Consider the following 21,178-nt stretch of genomic DNA (forward strand, 5'->3'; position numbering starts at 1 on the left):
TTGGGCGGTCAGAAATTACTCTCACTGTCATAATTCTTACATAGAAGCCACCACCACGTGATGACCCTAGAACAGCTAGATAATGGTTAGGCGAAGTTAGGTAAGGTAGGCCCGGCGCAGAGGACAGGCGCCACTCTCCTCCTTGGAGGAAGCCCCTGGGAGCCCCTGGGGAGATCAACTTCCATCCAGTGTGTGCCGGGAGACTTGTGGGGACTCTGGGGCAGCCAAGACATAGTTGCTGTTGTCACCAGGGATGCAGGGTATAGGGAAGCTTGTGGGGAGCAGTTAGAAGTGACAATAGGACATCAGTCGATCCTGGAGAGAAGTGCCAGGAATAAACCATGGCGGGGGAGAGGGGGGTGGTCGCTGAGGAAGGGGTGCAGCCCTGGGGCTCAGTGAGCCTCCTGATGCACGTGTAGACCCATCCATTTCTCACAGGGGTCCGTGGCCCTCAGATGGTCAGGGGAACTAGGAGGAGGGCTGTGCTGGAGGCTGGACCGGAACAGGCACCCCGAGAGGGGAGGGGAGGTGGCAGGGCCAGAGACTGCAGGGTCAGAGGGGCCCCTGACCTGACAAGGCTGTGGGGCCCGCCGTTTGTAGAGGCAGGAGCTGGAACCCTGCCTGTGTGTCCCATGGCCACACCCACACCCCACGCCGGCTCTCACGCTCAGGCCCTGACCCCTACAGGCCATATTTCCCAGGCTCCCCTGGCAACAGGCTGCCAGATGGGTCTGGCCAGGGGTGGGCACCAGCAGACGTCTGGGGGCTGGTGGAGGAGAGAGGCCAGAGCGTTCCTCCCCACCCCTCACCCCCTCGGTCCTGTGCAGGTCCTCGCCGAGGGTTCCAGCCCTCGATTCTGGCAACACCACTGCCTCCCTGGAACCCTCCAGGTGGGTGTGTTGTTACCCACTGGCCTCTGGCTCTGCCTGAAATCCCGTCTGTGGAACTGCCCACCAGGCACAGCGAGGAGATGTGGGGGGCGGAGGCCGGGAGTTTAGCTGGTCTGTGCACATGGGGCTCCAGAAGGAACAGAGAGAGGCCCCGAAAACCCCTGAAGGGTGGGAGGGAATATTTGGATGTAGGGCCAGGCTTGGGGAAGGAGAGGCCACCGAGGCTTCTGGGACTGGCTGGGGGAAGGTGCTGTACAGACCGGCCTGGATGGGTGAGGAGGCTCTGGCTCCTGCCTGCAGGTGGAGGACAGGCGAGTGGCTGGGGTCCTCACAGAGCCAAGTGAGAGTGGGGTGTGCTGCAGCTGGAGGTGTGGGCAGGAGAGGCCTGCGTGGGATCTCAGCAGCACCCCCCACCGCCTGTGCAACCTGCACCAGGAGTCTCAGCCTCTCCTGCCTCAATTAGCCTATCTTTAAAGTGAGTACAAGAAGAATTTTGGCCTCGTAGGATTTTTTTTTTTTTAAGATTAGATAAAAGATCACGGGTAGGAAGCACGTAGCAGACTGTTATATGCCCCGGGGACGCTAAATAAGGGGGGGTTATCGCCATCGTTTCTGTTACTTAACAAAGGAAAGGATGGGGCATGGCACCTGCAGATGCCCGAGGAAGCCAGAGCCCAGCGTGCACACAGCAGGCCCGTGGGGCCCACGTCGGAGGCATGGGGCAGGATGGGGAGTCCCTGCATCCGGGAAGGTGGCCTGGAGAGGGTACCCTCTGCCCACAGCGCCCGAGCCGGCACATCGTCCACCCGGGCACAGTGAGCCGACGGTTACCAGGGTGCGCACTTGGGAAACCAGGGAGGGCTTCCCCTGGTCTGTTCCTAAACCTTGCGATCCTGGGGTCACCCGCAGGCAGGCCTGCCGTTGTCGCAGAAACTCCTCTTCTGAGAGCCAGGCTCGGGCCCCGGGTCAGCGCTTCTGGGCCGGTCCACAGACCTGGTGGGTAAGGAGGGTTCTTGGCCATGGGGCTGGCCCGGGGCCCGGGGTGCGTGCTGAAGGCCTGGGGCCAAACCTGGAGGGCTGCCTCCCTCCCGGGAAATCCAGCTGGCATCTTCCGGCCGGTTGGGGGCACTGGCCAGGGGCTGGCGTGACCGGAGTGAGCCTCCCTTCCCACGGACGCATCTCCGCTCCGGGAGGGCGCCGGGCAGCCTGGGGCGCCCAGAAAGGACCAGCCACGGCAGCTTCACGTGGAGCAGGAAGGGGCCCCGGCCAGAGGCAGCGGCTGGCGGAGCCAATCCTCGGAGCCCCTCGTCCCGGCCTGTGCATCCAGTCATCAAACACCCGGTGCCAGAAACCACAGCCACATGAGGGCCTGTCTCCTGGGCTTGGAGACCCACGCGTCAAGCACAAGACAGTTTCCAGCGGCCCTACCGCCGGATTTTCCTCCTCTTTTACTGCCTCCTCGGCTTTTTTGTCTTTTGAGGCCGGGCCGGCTCCCAGCGCCTGTCTGTGCTCTGCGGCGTCTAGGAAAGGATTAGTGCAAGCTGAGCATGCAGGCTTTGGTGAACAGAGCCGAGTTTGGTTTCAACATCTAATTCAATTTGTTCTGCCGAGATTGAAATATGAAATGGTTGCCAGTCAAACGTTCAAAGGACGGGGGGAAGGGAGAGAGCACGCCTGCTGAAATTTAAATTTTAATGAAAATGACTTTAACCCTTTGGTGCACCTTGCAGAAACAGAGCACAGTCTCGCCTCCCGCGGAGGAGCCCCTCCTGGGTGCCCCCCTCCCCGCTTCTCTTTTGCAGAGCTTCACTAAGACTATGTAGCGCTTTTTCTTTTTTTCGGAAATAACTGTTAATAAAAGATGAATGGAATACTTGGTTCGTTATAGGCTCCCATCTTCCCCCAGTGGTGACTTGTGCAAGTCCAGGCCCCGAACCCATGCTGGGCACCAGTCACAGGTGTAAATGGTCACCTGTGTCTCGGTTTCCTCTGTATGCCCTGCCCCCTCGGGAGCATAAGCCCCGGGAAGGCAGAATCCATGCACACCGCGACCCCTGCCTGGTGTGGGGTCGGAGGCAGGGGGCGCTTGGCAATATTTGATGGAGAGAACGCTCCCCACTTTAAGCCCCCGGCAGCTTTGGGAGGCGGGTTTATGGGATGCATAGAAACGGAGGCAGGCGGCATCCCCAGAGGACAAGACGCGGAGGGCGGGCACCGGGACTCGCACCCAGCTTCACATCACCAGAAGCCCGAGTCCCCAACCTGGTGGTCCCCTGCTCCTCCAGGCTGCGCAAGAGCCTGGCCCTGAGCAGGGTGGCAGCCACACTCTCCTCTCCTCGCCCCTGTGCAGTGGGCTGTGCCACTGTCCCTGTTTCACAGCTGAGTTTGGGGCTCGGGAGGGCAGGCCTCACAGGTGCCACATATGGATCTCTAACTCAGGGCAGCTTGAACGAAAGGCACCTTGTCTTTTTTCCCTTGATTGGGCTTTTCCTGTTCAGCTCCTACTTGCCATGAACTGATAATGTGCTTTTTGGGGTATGTGTATGTTTAATATCAAATGCCATCAACCCCGGGCACGTGTTGTGGCTCACAAGGCTGTGGCAAGCACCAGGCGTTGCCATGCCATCCTAAGGCTCCGGGGCAGAGAGTGGGGGTGATGGGGCGGCCCCGAGACTTCCCTCGGGGACAGTGGGCTCCCGAGGGCTAATCCCTTGGCCTCATCCCTGGGAACTCGTAGAGCCACGGAGCCAAAACTGTTTGAACTTAAAACGCCTTGTCATGTGCCTCCAGCCTGTTTGTGGAGCCCACTGTGCACGAGGCTGGGCCATGGGTGAACTCAGCAGATGACACTCCTGGTCCCGAGGAACTGATGGCAGAAGGTGGGGAGACAGCCAGCCAGCAGACGGCTCCTTCTCTAGTGCCACTGAGGCTGACGTGTGTATGGGGTGTCCACAGGGGCCGAGGGAGGGCTCCCTGAGGGGGTGGCATGTGATCAGAGCCTGGGAAGGCGAAAGCAGCGACCTGAGTGCAGAGGCCACTGCAGTCATCTAGGGGCAGGGGGTGACTTAGACCCCGGAGGAGGAGGTGACTGGCAGCCAGGTCCTAGACGTGTTGAAGATGGACCCCATGGGATTCATGTACTAAAGTTCCAGCCCTGAGGTGTGCAAGGCCAAAGTTGACTCCATGGTTTGGGACCTATGCAAAAGGTAGCTTATGCTGAGGCTGGCCCCTGCAGGAGCTGGCACAGGGCATGCCAGCAGTTGGGGTGCAAAAGCACATTATGTTGGAGATGACCATAAGCCGTCAAGTGGAGAAGAAGAGTGTCAAGTTCACAAGAGACGGCTGGACCAAAGACATGATGGGAAATGCTCTAAATCTAAGAAACAACATGGGGCACTGACAGCCCCATGTAGGCAGAGCTAGTAAATCTTGGCTTGAAGCTCAGAACTTTCCGGTTCATTTTTAAGCCACCCATAGACAGTTCCAAACTGTTGGCCACAGGACTTTAAGAAACAAAAGTTTTACCAGAACCCCAACATAGAAAACCACAGAACTGCTCTGTTCAAAGTCGGGGTGTGCGGCCTGGCCCCCCACCCACATATTCATCCTCCACCTCAACACCCCAGGGTTTGAAGACCTGAGGTAACATGCAAATGTGACTCACAAACATGATGTGCAGGCTTCAGGGGTACACGGGAAGACTTTTAATGTATGAGTTTATTTGCACATGTTTGTTGCAAATACAAATGCACAGCTAGCTCCTCAGACCTGCGATTTCACCAAGCTCTAAGGAGGAGGCAAAAAGAGTGTATCGGGATAAAGGAAATTATTAAGACCGTGAGTATAGTAAAACGGAAGTGGTAAAGAAGAGCCGTGAGTGGTCTAAACCAGGGGTTGGCAAACGGCAGCCCGTGGGCCAGATCCAGCCGCAGCCTGTTTGTATAAAGTTTTATTGGCAGACGACCATGCCCGTTGGTTTCCATACTGCCCGTGCTGGCTTCCTGCTGCTGCTGCTGCTGCTGCTGCTGCTGCTGCAGAGCTGAGTTGCGACGGAGACTGTAATATTGACCGTCTGACCCTTCACATCAAGTTTGCTGAGTCCTGATCTAAAGCAAACCCCTGTAATTTTACAGCTCAGAGATCTAGACCCAGAGAGGGCCAGTGGCTTCTACAAGGTCGCCCCATGCGGAACTCCCCATTGGGCGCACTTCGCACGGCACCACGCTGCCTGTGCACAGACCAGAGCCCCGCGCTCTGGGCTCAAATCCCGGCTCTGCCCCTTACCTGCCTCATGATCTTGAGCTAGCTCCTTGACCTCTCTGTGCCTCCGTGTCCTCATCTATGAACTGAGCGCAGCAGCAGTGCCACCTCTCTGGAGTCAGAAGGGTTAAATGAGTACAGACGCCGAGGGCTGAGACCAGCGCCCGCCATGTAGTGAACACCCTACAAGCAGTTGCTGCTGTTACCCCATCCCCCCAGTGTAAAGGAGTGTCCCCCATGCCTGCCCCATCACCCACCACCCAGGAGGCCATGTGCTCCAGCACAAGACCTGAGCCCAGGGCTGTCTGGCTGAGCAGCAAAATAAAAGGGGCCCTGCAATCTAATTAGAGCATCGCCAGAAGCCAGGCCTGAGTCCCCTCCAGCTTCCTTAATAAACCCCACTTCCCCATAATTGCAGCTTTCATGAAGACGATCCACTGGGGCCTCAGCGCCCCATCCTTGGGCTCAGGCCAGCAGCAAACATTTTCCTGTTTTGCAGATTTCCGGGTGGCAGCTGCTTCTGCCTTCCCCAGGTACTGTCAGGAGCCCTCCCCTCTCCTGGTCTCCAAAAGAGATTCCAGGCAATAACATCGCTGCCACCGTCTATGTCCACGTGTTACCCTGCAGTTGACAAAACGCTTGAAGCCACCAACTTGATGGATCTCAGCTGAGTCGCAAGGCAGAGACTGTCAGTCTTGTTGCATGAGTGAGAAACTGAGGAAAGTGAAGCAGCGCATCTCCCAGGAAGGTGCCAGACGAGGGCAGGCCGCTCTCTCCCCCCATGTGCGCAGTGGCCACACACTGTGACCCGCAGCATGATCTGAGGCATCCTCTTGCTCCCCTTGGCTTCGTGGACAAAGGACGGAAGCCGGAGGCGTGGGGAGCCACAGGCGCCACCACCAACAACACCGGTTCCATCCGTGGTTCTCAGACTGACCTTCCCAGAGGAGCTGGGGATGTGGCCTGGGTCCAGAGCCTGCACCCCCTGCAGCTCCCAGGGAGCTCGTGTCGGGTGGCCCAGCGCCCACCATGTGAGCATCTCAGTTGGGAGCTGAGAGATTTATTTGGCGGCTGCCGAGATGCAGGCCAGCTTCATCTGGGGCTCCAAAATCAATCGGCTCCAAAGCCAGGGCACCGGGCAGCAGTGTCGGCCTCGCGGAGATGACCCTTCCCACTGCTGTGACAGACCCAAGTATCAGTGGTTTAAACAAGGTGGAGATTCTCTCCCTCGAATGATAGCGGGCAGGGCAGTAGGCTCCGTCTGCTACAGCGCCGCAGGGCGATGGGGACCAGGTTGCCCTCTCTGCCAGGACCAGGCAGGGAGGTGGGGACCAGGAGAGGCCTGCCCCGCCCTTCAGGGGCGACAGTCTCACGTGGCTTCTGGCCAGGACAGAGTCACACAGCAGAAGCCCCCTGGGGGTGAGACCGAGAAGCAGTCCCGGGGTGGGGGTGCGGTGTGCCCGAGAGCCCGGGGTCCTCGTCCTGCAGGAGGTGGGAGAGTGAGCGTGGGAACAGCCAACAGCCTCTGGCACCCAGGTCGTCGGGCTGCTGCCTGGGCTCTTCCTGGGGCGTTTTCAAGATCGATTTGTTCCTGATTTCCACCCTCTGAGCCAACTTGATCCCCGAACCCCCCAGGAGCATCCTTAGGAGGTCCGAAATGGGCTGCTGCAGATTCTTAACCCGAGAAAAGGTTAAAGCCTACTCTCTGAGACTCGGAGCACCAGCTGTCCTCAAAAAAAGCCCAGACAGGGGGCCTTGCTTCCACACGGAGACATGTCTGCTGCTGCTGCCCCATGTGGCAGGGACCGCAGTCATTGAGCGAGGAGATGGGGGAAATCGGGGTTTGGATGCAGTCCCTCCCACACACACCTCTTAAACGTGCCTTGTTGCCGCCCCATCCCGGGGCACCATCCAATGGTCTCCCTCTCACCCCTTCCCCAGGCCACCTCCTGCCCACCTGTCCCCACCAGCCACCCCTGGTTCGGGTGCTCTCCCTCTGGGCTTCCAGGGATGTGCTGTGGCTCCGGCACTGCCCCCACCTGGAAGCCCTTTGAGGGCGGGGCCGGGGCCTTGTGCACGCAATGTCCACCAGGGGAGGCACCCACTTAGTATTCGCAGGAATCCAGGCCGTCCCTAGTCTGGCCTCTTGAGAAACAGGACGTTCAGAGGGCCTTCAATGCCAAAACCAGGGAAATCCTAGCCAGGCAGGTGAGTTGGACCTCCCCAGTTGCCTTCTCACCTCTGGAACATTCATGCCACCCACAGACCTGGATGGCACCTGTCCAGCCCTGGGGTGAGCTGACCATCGAGTTAACTCCGTCTTGCCCGAAGTTACTGTGCTCTGTCTTCTCTGCAAGGTCGGGTGGTCCTGCTTGATCGTCACAGCTAGGCGGGCCCAGCACCTGGCCCCCGGCCACGCAGCCTCCGCCCTCGTCCCCCTCAAAGCCAGCGAGCCCTCGGCGGGCCTGTGCTCCCCGGTTTGGCCTGCTCAGCTTGGCGTGGAAACAGTTCTCAGCCTCCCTTCAAAGGGTGCCCCGGGGTCCTGGAGAGCCCGAGCTGGTCCATTCTGGTTCCCCAGACTCCATCTGTGCGAACCCCAGATCTTCTCTGGGAAGTGTTTGGGAGTTAGCCACACTTCTCCACCTTCGGGCTCCTCTGCCATCCCGGGCCTCCCGCCCTGGCTCGGTACCCCAAATCAGGGACAACAGCACGGCCCCCCTCTCCACCCAGCTGGTGCGGCCACCGTTCTGGGGTTCTAAAAGCAGGTCCTGCTTGGTTCTGGGCGCTCTCCCCTGTTCAGCCAGGCGGTGAGGTCCGTGGAACACTGTTCGCGTCTGTCCATTCGGCCGCCGCTCTGGGGGGAGTACTGTCAGCATTTTTACTTTCTCCGAGTCGACCGTCAAGTATTTACTTTTACTGTGTCTCGCCAGGGAGCCTTGGCTTCTGGAGCAAAAGCCACTGACCCTCCAGATGAGAGTACTTCCCAGAAACCCAAGCCCTTGGGGGTGAGAGGTCAAGGGCCCAGAAGCACAGGCTTGAGAATCACCCAGCCTAGATTCACGATTCCTCCCATCTCGAACCTCAGCATCTGTTTCCTCTGAAAATAGGAGGAAAGACCATCCCTTCCCGGGGGCTTCCGAGAGGTGGTGGGTGGAGGCGGGTGCTGGGCCACAGCCCAGGTGCTGGTCCGTGGGAAACACTACCACTCATCTCACCGAGTCTTACAGATGCTGCCCTTCTCCAGGCCCCAGTGGGAACCGGGGTGCAAGCCCAGGTCCCCGAGGAGCTTTGCCCCAAGCACCGGAAACAATATCTTGGACTGTGGTCCTTTGCAGTTTATATGCAGGGACAGCACAGTGGCCGTGAAAACAGCATCAAGGGTCTTGCGTGGGTGAGGGCAATGGGAAGGCGGCTGTAAGAACTGACATCCCAGCTGCAGGGGGGTAGGAGGTAACCAAGCCGTGGGGGGGGGTGCGGTTCGGGGAGGCACAGCTCACAAGAAGCTGCAGTGGTGGGGACTGGGAGACGAACTTGGCTGCCGGTGCCTCCCACCCCAGCCCCTGGCACCCCCATCCATCGCCCATCCAGACGGGAAAGCCCTGCTGGCACCCCCCGGTCCCGGCCACCGCCGGGAGTGGACCGCCGTCAGCCAGGGGCGGCTCCCAGGGCGCCCTGCTGTCCGCAGCTGGGGGCCGCCGTGGTGTGTCAGGGCTGCTCAGGTCCCCGCGTCCCCCAAGGCAGAGAGTCATGTGACAGCTGTCTGAGGTTTCAGATGGATCCACTCATGAATATCAATCAGGCCTGGTAATTCACAGTAAGTGGGATCCAGATTGACTAATAAGGAAGGCTTTCACCCCAAACTGGGTCCAGGGAAGGAGAGTGGCGGCGGCGTGCAGCGGCAGGCAGGTGCGGGCACGATGTGACCGGAATTAGAAAGCCTGATGGCAGAACTGCAGGCAGCAGGGTGGCCGGTGGCCGCTCGCTCGCTCCAGGGGAGGGACAGCTCGGGGAGCGGGGCTCCCTCCAGGCAGCAGCCAACACCCCCAGCGGAGTGGGGAGCAGACCCCGGGGAAGGCTGCAGAGACAGCAGGTGGGAGACGGAGGGAGAGGCGAGGCCGCCCTTCAGGGATGCTGGCGGGCATCTCGGGTGCAAGGCCCCTGCAGGTTCCCGTCCCTCCCCTGGCTCCTGACTACGGCTGTGGGGTCCAACTTGTGGGGCCCAACTGGCACCCCCTGCCGAGATGGACTGCTGGGGCCGGTTCCAGGAGGACCACGGTCCTCCTCACCAAGTGAAGAGCTGGCTCCGGGGAGCAGTGCCCCCGGGAGTCTGGGGGGAGCCGAGGCCCGTTCTGAGCACGTCCCTGGGTGCGGAGCTCCTGCATGCACCCCACAGCCCGAGGTCAGGGGATCAGGATTAAGGACAGCCCCCAGGAACAGGCCAGATTTGGGGGCAGACCCAGCTCTGCTCTTACAAGCTCTGCGGCCTCGGAACCGAGGCGCCTGGGCTTTCTGTTCTTCGGTCTCTAAGGGGGATGATGAGAACACCCACCTTAGAGGATTGGCTGGGCTGTGGCCTCATCTGCAGGGGGCGCCTGTGGCCTGAAAGGCACCCATGAAGCCACTGACACACTGTGGGCATCGAGTGAGGGTCACTCCCTCCCTCGCCCTCCCCATCCTGCTTTTATCCACCATCCTGATAAGTCACCGTTGTCCTCATCACTGCCCTAACCACAGATGACTCCTTGAACTCGCCACCCCACGAGGTGGGTGCCATCCGAGCTGCAGGGAGGAAGCGGACACTCAGAGGTTAGGTGCCTCACCCAAGACCACACAGCCCCGGGGGCGAGCCGGGGTTGGTGTGGGGTCTGCACCTCCGGGCTGCACCACTCGGCCTGCCTGCCGCGTCTGCCTCTGCCTGTTGCTGTCTCTCAGCTGCCCTAACGGAAAGGCTGGCAAGGCTCTGAACCAGTTCCTCAGCCTAGAAACCCCTCCGGCCCCGCAGCTGCAGGCTGCTGGCTGCCAGGGCCTGTTCCCTTCCCTCACGCACCAGGTGGAGCTTGTGGGGGTCTGCCCAGAGCACCTGCCCAGCATGCTTGCCTTCCCGGGGCCCCTCAGGGCTAGGGCGAGCCGTGACCTCCTTCCCAGCCACACTGGGTACAGGAGCAACACCAGCCCCCCGACTCCCAGCTGGGGGGGCTTTTCTGTCTCCAGAGGCAAAGGCAGTTCCCCCAGGGCCTGTGATCGGCCCGGAGTGGGGGCTTGAGAGATTCAGGGGCCCCTTCAGAAGCCCCACCCAGCCAGCCTCCAGGCACATCCTGCCCAGGTTCTCAGGGCTGGGCTCTGAGTCCTAATGACTCAGCATCTTTCTTTGAGAATTAAGTCCTAGGCCGCGGGGATTCCGTGGTACAACGAAGTCAGATGATCGATTACTGAAGCCTCGCCGCAGCCCAGTGACCCGTGTGCAGTGCTATCCCCCCACATGCCCCCATTTTTGCAGGGCAGGAAATGGAGGCTCAGGGAGGTGCTGGGGACCCCCCCGCCCACCCCAGAGTCACCCGGCCGGGAAGAAGGAGGCCGCATGGTCCCGCCCGGACTCCCGGACTCCCATCCCCGAGCCCCAGACAGCTGGCCGAGGCCTGTGCCAGAGCCTGGTGCATTTGTTCCTCCCAGGGGACTCCGACCAGCCCCTTCCCCGGGCCAGACCCTGGGGTCCGTGGCAGACCCAACCCCTGCCCTGCAGAGCCCAACGGGCAGATGTGGAGCAGACAGAAGACGGACATGGGCCAGGCCCTGGGAGCAGAGGAGGCTCCCGGCTCTGAGGGCACGCGGGTACCTGGCTGTGCAGTCGTGCGTGGGGAAGGATGGGGAAGCTGCGGACACACACGGCCCCATGGTCGCGGGAGCTCAGCCTGGCTTCAGAGGGCCGCGTGCCCGGCACAAGCCGCTGCCTCTGCTCGCCCATCAGCGGCCAGGACACGTCCTCGGTGTGCTCTGGGCACCGTCCCCACCACACTGACTCTGTTTAGGACAACAAAGGGGTAGTTTAAAAGCCCCGGCCTCTGTCACCCAGGGCGGTGAGGGGGTCACCTGCCTCCGTTGCAAATGAGCCTGCCTCCGTCCACAACGTGTACGTGATACCCTGTGCGCAGAGAGAAGGACCGGAGATCGGAGCCAGGTGAGGGCCCTGGAAGTGGAGGGAGCTTCCACGCGCGCTCGGGGCGGCCGCTGACCAGGTGACAGTCTCGCTACTGCCGTCACTGGGTTCTTGGGAGCCCGCGATGAGATGAAGCTCGCCAGGAGCCTCTGCACAGCGCCTAGTGTGCAGCAAGTGCTCACTAAACAACAGCCACGGCGATGGTGGGTATTGTTACTTGCCAGGCTAGCCTTGGTCTCATCGACTCTTCGGTGGATGGCACGTCGGCGCCACCTGGCCCCTGGCCCCCTCTGAACTGCAGAGCCAGGCAACACTCACGGGGGGCCACGGGGAACAGATGAGCCAACGTGCCAGGACTGCTGCTCTGTGTTTGCTTGTCAAGTGGGCCACCATGCCTCCGAGGTGTAGGGGGGCCCAGTGTGGAGGCAGTGGGGGCCATGGGTGCTGGCCCCCAAGTCCGAGAGCATCCGCCAACCTGCACGCCGGTGGCGGGGAGGGGTGGGGGGGTGAGGGTCGGCCAGCACAGCCCACCACCTCCTGTGAAACACAGCGACTTTCTCATTTTCTCCTTGAGCGGTTTCACCTGCAGCGAAGGCTCGCTGGCTGGAGACCCAGGCCCGGGGTGGGAGGCGGGTGAGGGGACTGAGCACACCCCACTCTCTGCCCTCCCCGTCACAACAAATAACCAGAAGTAACCAGAAAGGGCTTGAGGGAGAGACTGATTGATAAATACCAGCCCTGGCCCCTCTGCGGACCCAGTGGGAGTCTTCACTAAATACATAAATATGCCCAGAATTTAGATTCACTTTGGACATTTGCACACCGGGCAGCAAACTGTACAAAGACACCTTGTTCCAGCTCCTTATCTTTGAATGCAGAGATGTGCCTTCAGTCCATCTCTCTAAAGGGAGGGTCGGCTTCGGATGCTTTTGCTGTGTGCGATACTCTTACGTGGCCCGTCGGAGTGCGATCATCTTTTATTTATAGGGGCTATGTTAGTTAGAAAGGCTTCTAAGGAAAGCGTCCCTGGGCCAGTTTCTTGATACGAAAGCCCAGCTGTAACCATGTGAGTGGGGCTCGCGTGCCCATTTTCCAGATGCAGAAGCCAAGGCTCTGAGGGGTGTGGTGGCTTGCTCGCAGTTACACAGTCTGGAAACAGTGGAGTAAGGCTTCAGGGCCCAGGGTCTGTCTGACAGCAAAGCTGGTGCTCTCCATAGAAAACCCCTGATGGGTGGGGGCAGCGGGAGAGAGACAGAGGCAGAGACAGAGAGAAGGCCCTTCCGTGCCCATCCTCTTGGGAACGTGTCCAGCCTGGGCTCCAGGCCATCACCACCCCACCAGGCCACTTGCTTTAAATCAGCGAGAACAGGTGGGATGAGACTCTCTGGTAAGTGTAGGCCCAGCCCGGCAGCCAGGGCCCCGGGCCCCTCACCGCACCTCTGTGGGCTTCCTCTCCCAACAGGACTCGGGTCACATGTGACCAAGGCCGGCCGGGCCGGGCTGCACCGAGTCCTGCTTCACGGGGCCTTAGAGCGTCCGAGGCCACAGGAGCTGAGCCCTGCCCCTGCCCCCGTACCCCTGCCCACCCTTGTCCCACAGCTCCAGCCTCATGATGATTCCCAGAAGTGTCCAGACCGGGCCTCGGGCCCCAGGGCTCGTCCCAACAGGTCCTCTGCTGCACATTCTCCACCCTCGTTCTCCCTCAGAGGTGACCTCACCCAGTGTGACCCCCCCCATAGCATACACAGTAGTGTCCCCCACACGCTCTGTCCCCCGACTCTGTTTCATTTTCTCCTGAGCATTTACCACGCTCTGACATGCTTGCTAGTTATTGTCTGTTCCTCCTGCCTCCCCCAGATAGAAAGTTCTATGAGGGCAAGCATGTTATTGGTCACTGCTGAGTCCTGAGTCCTCAGGGCCCAGCACAGCTCTGGGGGACAAGGGCATGTCGGCCCAAGCCAGTGACAGGTGGGTAGAGAGCTCCCTCCTTCAATCAGAACGGTCATTCTCCAGGTGAGCCTTTTTTACCCCCTTCGCAGACAAGAAGGCTGAGGCCCCTGGCCCAGCACACAGAGCCCCCGCGGTGCCCTGCGGTGGCCCCGGCCCCAGGACATTATCCCCTCCTCCAAGGGGGGATGTCCAGCTAACTCCTGGCCAGCCGCTGCTTTCGAGAAGGAGGAAGGAGGATACAATCAAACCGGAGCCTGGACGCTTGGGTCGGCCTGCGCGGCTTGGAGCCCCGGTGGGCGGCGGGCGGGCGGCGGGCAGCGGGGTCTGGGGCGTGCTGGCAGACGGCCGGCGGAGGCCCGGCTCGCCTTACTTAGAATGCAGCCGTTAGATCCTGCCCGCTCTCTGATGGCTGCGAGTGATTGACACTTACAAATTACCCAGCCGAAAGTGTCGAGTCTTTGACCCCTGAGTAACATCTTTGGCAAGCCTGAGATTTGCCAGCATTTTGTCATCTAATTACTACAAATCCCTTGAAAATTCACTGGCTGGTGAATTTTTAATGCGGGGCAATTTCAATGTGATGCATTGCCCAGATGGGTTCTTGCATTTCTCACCCCTCTCTCTCCGTCTCGGTCTCTCTCTCCCCTGCCCCCTCTCTCTCTGTCTCCATTCCTCTTCACTTTAACTTTAATAATAACCTCACAAACTTCTGGATGAGCCGCCGCAGGAGTCGCACCCCGAGCGTCTGGGCAGAGCCACTGGAGATGTGCTGTCTTCCCTCTGACAGCCGGTTGCAGGGTCTGCTCTCTGGAAACATGCGCCCAGGCCGGTCTCCAGGCAGCAGGTGGGTCTGCTTCCCCCCACACACCCCAGACCTCCCCACCCAGCACGACAGCCGAGGCAGCACCAATAAACCAGCTCCCTTCACAACACACCTTGCGAGGGGTGGCTTTCCCTGGGAGAGGGCTGGTGGCTGTTTGCAAGGTCGATTACTTTTTAGGCTCAGTCTTGGGCAAAGCAAGTATTTCACCCCATCATCATCATCATTATTATTTTATCTCACTCTTTAGATCCTGGGATGATGGCGTTCACCAGGCCCGAGGAGAGACGGCTGCCTTTTTCAGAGCAGAGGAGAGACTGTCCCTTCCACTCTGCATCCCTGGACAACCCCAGACCCCGAGGAGGAAGCCGGACTTTCTCGGCCTGAGCAGCACCCCGACCCGCTCGTGCTGCGGAATGAACCTGGGCCGTCAGCCCACGGGAAGCCGGCACTTAGGACCCGGTTCCCCACGGCAGCAAAACTGTCCTCCCACCACGAGTGAGGTGCGGCCCCTGAGCGAGAAATCTGCCTCCTGTTCCCGCACGTTTTACAAATACTCGTTATTCCTTTTCTTCCCTCACCTTTTTATATGTACATTGGAGTCTTATGTCTAAATGCAAAAACAAGATGCCGTTTGAACTTCGTCCCCAGAACAGCCGTCCGGGTGGACATTTTCCTCGTTGACAACGCGGAGGGCGAGAACCGTGGCCGCAGCCGTGTTCTCGCTGTTGACCTCACAGAGATAAGTCCCTTCCCGCCACCTCCGCCAGCCCCCTCCACCCCGCCTGCCTCCCCCCCTATTCAGGGAGACGAGGTTTTGCTTTTCAGCCCCATTTCTGGTTACATATGTACACGGCTGATAAAATATTCCACTTCACCCCTTCTCCCCGTGGGACCCGCCGTCTTACGGGAAAAAGGTTTGTATGACAGCGACCGCGACAGCCCATGTGTCGCCTGGAAACGGCGGTGGGGGCCGGATGGCTCTCTTCCGGCTCGTCTTTATTCAGATTCCCTCTCCTGGTTCTGATAATGGCATCGCTGGAGAGAAGAAGCCTAGGCCTCCTCCGTGGGCTCTGGTGGAAGCCTGGGCGGCTGCCCTCATGTCCCTGACAGGGGAGATGCTACCAAGGTCCCCACTGTTTGCTGCCTGGCGACCCCCCTCCTGCATCTCCACCCGGGGCCACCCACGTAGCAGAGTCGGTCCTGCCCCTCCGCCGGGTGGGCAGTGCCGCACCCCACGCAGCAAGCTCACTCGGTTCCACACCAGACAGCCTGGCTGTGGATGCTCAACACAGGAGCTCACCCTCCCTGGACGCCTTTGAAAGTTGGGGCCAAAGCAGCACTGGGGTGGGAGGAGGTCTCAAGCTCCCTTGGCTGGAAGGATGGACCCCAGCAGTAGGAGAAAGGGCTGGGCACCGTGCAGGGGGAAGGGACGTCGTGGCTGTTTGACGTTGTCCATTCCTGTTTCTGTCTCCACCCACTTGATTGTCTTATGTCTCCCTTCAAGACTCACTGATGTTCTCAGATCCAGAATATTCCAGAGGCCCAAGGCAGGGGAGGTAGAAGGCATCATCAAGCTTCTTTGCAACCTCCTTCTACTAAAGGTGACAGCTCACTTTTCTGTGAGGTCACAGCAGCGGAGCCATTGCACTAGCATTGGGAAAGCCGCCCCTGAGGCAGCCCCCCCACCCCCTTCCAGAAAGCCTCTCAACTCAGGGCAGCAGGTGTTTCTGAGCTCCGAGACACTGGGCCCGGCACCAGGGGCAAGGCCACGACCCTCGGCTGAAAAGAGCTTCCAGTCGGGTGTGGGGTTAATACGACCGGAAGGAATCAAATAAACTTCACATGGGAGATGCAGAATCTTCTGGAAGATGGAAGAAAGTGAGGTTTGGCATGAAAGCGACAAGAATTTACTAAGCACCCACAGGGTGCGAGGCGCTAGGGTGGTAAAGATGAAAGACGGAACCCTGGCCTGGGAGGGTTAATGTTCTGCAGAAAGGGTTTTGCACAGAGATGACTCTGAGAAGGGGGCTTCGAGGTGGGAGGTTGCCGGGGTGAAAAAGGGGTGTGGGGATCCTCACCCTCCCTGAGACCCCTCATGCTCTGGCTGGGTGGGCTCTGCACAGAGGTGTGCATGCACATTGCGTGTGAAATGCAGCTGGGTCCCTCCGTGCCGTGGCCTGGGGAGCATGAGTTTGCCACACAGGACCCGCATGGGAAGAAATGCATCTGGGCCCAAAAATAAGCGAGTCACTACAAATGATTAATCCCCTCATCTGTCTACTGATGCTGCCCATCCTCAGCCTCGAGGTCCCGAAAAGGCCGGCAGGACACACGAAAGTGTTTTTATTATGCCTCCAAATTCCCTGCTCTCCTAGTTCAGTTTTACGTTGAAGTGTGCAGGTGTGCGCATGCACTCACACGCGCGTGCACACCCACACATTTTCTTCCCAGCAACAGTGCTATGAGGACCGTTTAAAGTCCTAGGCTTACTTGAGTCGTAACCTCCACTTGCCAGTACCTGCCAATGGTTCTGAGACTATCAACCTCTTTTTTTCCTTCCTCTTACTCCTTCAACAAATAGTCGTGGAGAGCCTGGCACTGCGCTCTGCACGGGGAAGGTACCTGCTGACGTCTCAGGGGAAAACAGACACTAAACCAGGAGGGAAGACATGCACAGTATCGAGCAGGGGTGAGGGCTAGGGAAAGGGCAGGCGGGGCCTGCAGTGGTCTGGGAAGCCCACTCTGGGGAAGCAACTTTTAAGCCAAGAACAGGAAGAAGCCAGCCGTGCATGCCAACGTTGGAGCAGGGGCTGCTGCGTCTTGTGCAGAGACAAGCAAGTCCGAAGTTCCACGGGCAGGCCTTTCCTTAAGCAGAGGTGTGCATGAAATAGAAATCATACGGCGGCCAGTAACTCCAGGTATCCCAGCATCGAGGGAAGCCTCAGTGATTTCTACCCGATGGGATGGATGTGAGGGCCCTGGTTCTAGGCATTCAGCAGAGGGCCAGTCCCTTGACTTGTGGTCAAGAGCCAGTTGGGGCCAAGTGAAACCATCACTCCCAAGGGGAAGGTGCCAATGCCGCAGATCCTGAATCCACAGCTCTCTGCCTAAGCTTGTGGCGTGATGGCATCCAATCAACAAACATTTGTTGAAGACCTACTGTGTGCATACCGTCCCGAGCACCGGAATCATCCAAGACTGAAGGTGGATGATAAAAGATAAAAAACCGTTGTTAGGGCAGCTGCCTCAGAACTAAGAATCAAGAACATCTAACCACCGCTTTCTGTGCTAGGGACTGTGCTTTTGCTGCCTCTCCACCAGGACATGGCCATTCTACGCCTGGAAAATGCCAGATGTGGCGTAAATGCTAAAGACCACACTACCATCAGTGTTAAGCATCATCCGGAACGCTTCGAGGGTATCCCGGAGGAAGCATCCCAAGGCCTTGGCGTGATTGGAAACACAAAGACTTGCAGGAAGGAGCTAAGAGACATTGTAGAAGCCCACACAGATTGCACTTGATTGTATTTTCCGTGCAGGTCTGCAGCACGCTGGACCCCAATTGTGGAGATGCAGCCCTGTGGTCTAACTTCTCTTTCCAGGTTCAAGGGAAGCCTTGGTATTGACACCTTTACTATTAAAAGAAAAAAAATTGGATGTGGGGTGGAAAGGAAAAGGAGAGAGAAATAAAATGTAATTAAAATGAGACCTAGACTCCAAAAGATCCGTACGCGAATGTTCGTGGCAGCTTTGTTTGCAATAGCTGGGTGCTGGAAACAACCCAAATGTCTTCCCGGCGGTAGAACGGGCAAATAAATCGTGGCGTGGCCACACCACTGAACAGTGCTCCGCGGTGAAAAAAGAGCGGCTGGTATACACGGCAGCACGGATGAATCTCGCAAGGAGTGTTCACGGAGGGAAAGCAAAGCCAGGCGCAGAACCGCCGCGTGACTGCTGGGCTGAAGTTCAGGACGAGGCAAAGCAGGTGGATGGTGATAAAGGTCGGGCAGTGTTAGCCCTGGGGGGAGCCTGGCGACGGGCTGCAGGTGTCCCACGTCTTGATCTGGGTGGTGGTGACGCACGTGTTTACAGAGGTAGAAATTCAAGGAGCTGTGCCTTTTATTTACCTCAAAAAATAAACAAGAAGACAATAGATTCCCACGTGCGTGTGTAACCCAATTGTAAAGCCTGCCGTGTGATTTCTCCTGTACCTGGCTGCACAGGAGGGTCACCTGGGAGAGTCCGACAAACGTACGCCTTGACCCCCACCGCCCCCGCCCTGAGATTCTGGGACGTTGGTGGGGGTTCCAAAGCTCCGGCTAGTCTTTTGCTTTATTTTTTAAGCAAAGACCCTGCAGCTGTCCCCAGGTAATTGTGATGGGTAACGACAGCCCTGGGCCCTGGGACTTCTGTCTCAAGGGCAGCCCCGGCCTTCCTCTCTCCAGGAGTTCACTATTACAGGAGATCAGATACCAGAAATAATTAAAAGTTGGCATCGCCTCTGCTCCGAGAAATCTCAAGGAAGAAGTTGGCATAGACCTTGTGTCAGAGAAGATAACGCTTGGTGGAGAAGATAGACCTCAAGTTAGACAGGTCAACCCCAAGCAGATGGAGAGGGCACGGATAAGCATTCCAGGGTGGAAGGGCACGAACGGGGGCATAGAGGCAGACGAGCCTTAGTAGCGTGAAGCGCCCTACCCATCTCTTCGGGGTCCAGTCCAACCAGCATCCTCTCCTGGATGCTTCACCGCCTCCTCCTCACCTCACATGACCTTCGGAGGTCCCCCCAGAGTAATCACCCGGTCTGCAAGTCTAACTCCCTATTAAACCGTAAGCTCCCCAAATACCATGGCTGACATACTCCCTTTTGAACCACCCAACTTCTGACCTAATTTCTCGCATAGAGGGAGCGAGGAATCTAGTTTCCAACAGAGAGCTGGAAGTCAGGCTGAAAATGGTGCCAAACAGATCTTACCCGACGTCGCTCCGCTGGCAACGGGCAGAAATTTTGTTTTGTTTTGTTTTGTTTTGTTTTATTGGTGTTCAATTTGCCAACATATAGAATAACACCCAGTGCTCATCCCACGGCAGAAATTAACTCAGGATCAGATGCTGGACGTCATCCCTTTGTGCTCCACCCCCGATCTAGTCTCCGCTGCGCTCCAACCTGCACTGCGCCCGGGACGCTGGCCCAGATGGATCGAGTTGTGTTTGGCCTGGGGAGGCCCCGGGAGAAGATGGGAGGGGGGAGGGGGGAGAGGTTGGGCTACTGGATGGACTGGTGCCCCCGCCCCGGCCGCCACCAGCAGCCCCAGTGTCTGACAGGCAGCTCTTTCCACCAGCTACAGCAATATTTCTTTGTTCTTTTTCTTTTTTTTTTTTTTTTTTTTTTTTGGTCACCATCCCCCTACAGAGGCTTTTCAGACATCCTTTGCTTAATCACTTCCCCCCTCCCGCCTTACATTGCAGTATCAGGGCACACTGGGTATCTGTTTAGGCATGCGTATTTATGCTGTATGCTTCTTACATAAAAAGGTAAGCTTGTTTCATCTCCCAAACACCCATTTTTACCCCTTTGGGGGTGATATGGACCCCACTGGGAAAGCATGAGCTCCTGGGACACCCTGCCTCCTCTGGGCAGCCTTGCAATGGCCAGTCTACACCCACTTTACAATACCTCTTAACCTTGCCCACACCTTTGTTCCTTTATTAAATCCTCCAGCCTGCCACCAGCCTGATGGATGAGGATTCAGTGTCTGAGCCCACAGCATACCCCAGGAATGTTCTGGAGCATTCTGGAAGCAAGGCATGAGAGTAGAGAGTCACCCCCAGATCCGGCCCACCCCAGACCTCTATCCCTCCCACTTGGAGGCTGGCATGGTTTGTCCCTCTCACGGCTCTCTCCCCTCGAGCCCCGGGCTTACACCTCAGCCACACAGCTATGCTTCAGAGCCTCATTGCTTCCAAGAGCATTTAGCATTTCCTCGGGTGTGCAGAAAGTGCTCCCTTTTCTTGGAAGACCAGGAACAGAGAGGAACAGAGTCACTTAGCCTCCTTCCAAGGCTGATGGATCGTCAGCCTCCAGCCTGCAAAGACTGCAAAGAGGTGGTGTCTCACACGCCTCAACCCAGAGCCCTCTGAATGTTTTCCATTAAGACAAAGGTTTCATATAGTACATGACCCATGCGGGTTGGCCAAGGAACTTTCCTACCACCGGCTTCCTTCCAGGGCCTGCTTGGGGTTCTCACTTAACCTGTGGCTCCGGGGGATGCTTCTCAGCAAGCATCTTTTCCGAATGGGTGAGCCGGTGTCTGCGTGATGGACCGTGAGTCTTGCAATGCCACAAACTCACTCTGATGGACACAGGAGCCATTTTCTGCTCCAGAGTCCTTGACTGCGTCTTTTCTGACTCCACCCACTTCTCTTTCTTCTCTCTTTGCAGTCAGCCCAAATCCTCTGCCCAGCGTCGCTAATAAATTGGTGCCCCATCACACTGAAACCCACTAAAGGTATTTGCTCAGCACTGTTTTAAGGATCCACAGAGCTTCCTGAGAAAAATGGCAAGAATGATCGCCCCCTGGTGGAGGAGCTCAGCCTCTCCTGCACCAACCACAGCAATTCCACTCTGGCCCTAACCTTGCATGTCCTCCAGCAAAGCAGTGCTGTTAGTTAGTAGACACAAAGTACTAGGAAGGCAGTTTAGCAAACATACTTGTTAAGTGAAAAAATCTTGGCGGGGGGCGGGGGGGTCTCACACTCTGCTCCAAGTGCCTCATCAGCATCCAGACCTGTATAAGTCCCCCCTAATAAGAGTTCTAGAAACACTCTACATTATTACATGTCTTTGCTGATTTTATAACCCTTAAGGGTGGCTGTCCCTGGCCAGTGTCCAGTGGCCTGATTCTTAATCTACTTCTTTTTTCTATGCCATCCTGCTTTGCCTGCCACATCTCCTAGGATGTTCCTTAGGCAAAGCCCCCACCATACCCTGGGTTAGAGTCAGATACTTCTCAGCCCTCTCTCTCTCAGCCAGGTAGGTTTGTAGAGCAGCAGTTCTCAAGCTTTTGTGTCTCAGCCCCTTTCCACTGTTAAAATAGTGGG

This window comes from Nyctereutes procyonoides, unplaced genomic scaffold (genome assembly GCF_905146905.1).
Source record: "Nyctereutes procyonoides isolate TBG_1078 unplaced genomic scaffold, NYPRO_anot_genome, whole genome shotgun sequence".
Taxonomy (NCBI): Eukaryota; Metazoa; Chordata; class Mammalia; order Carnivora; family Canidae; genus Nyctereutes; species Nyctereutes procyonoides.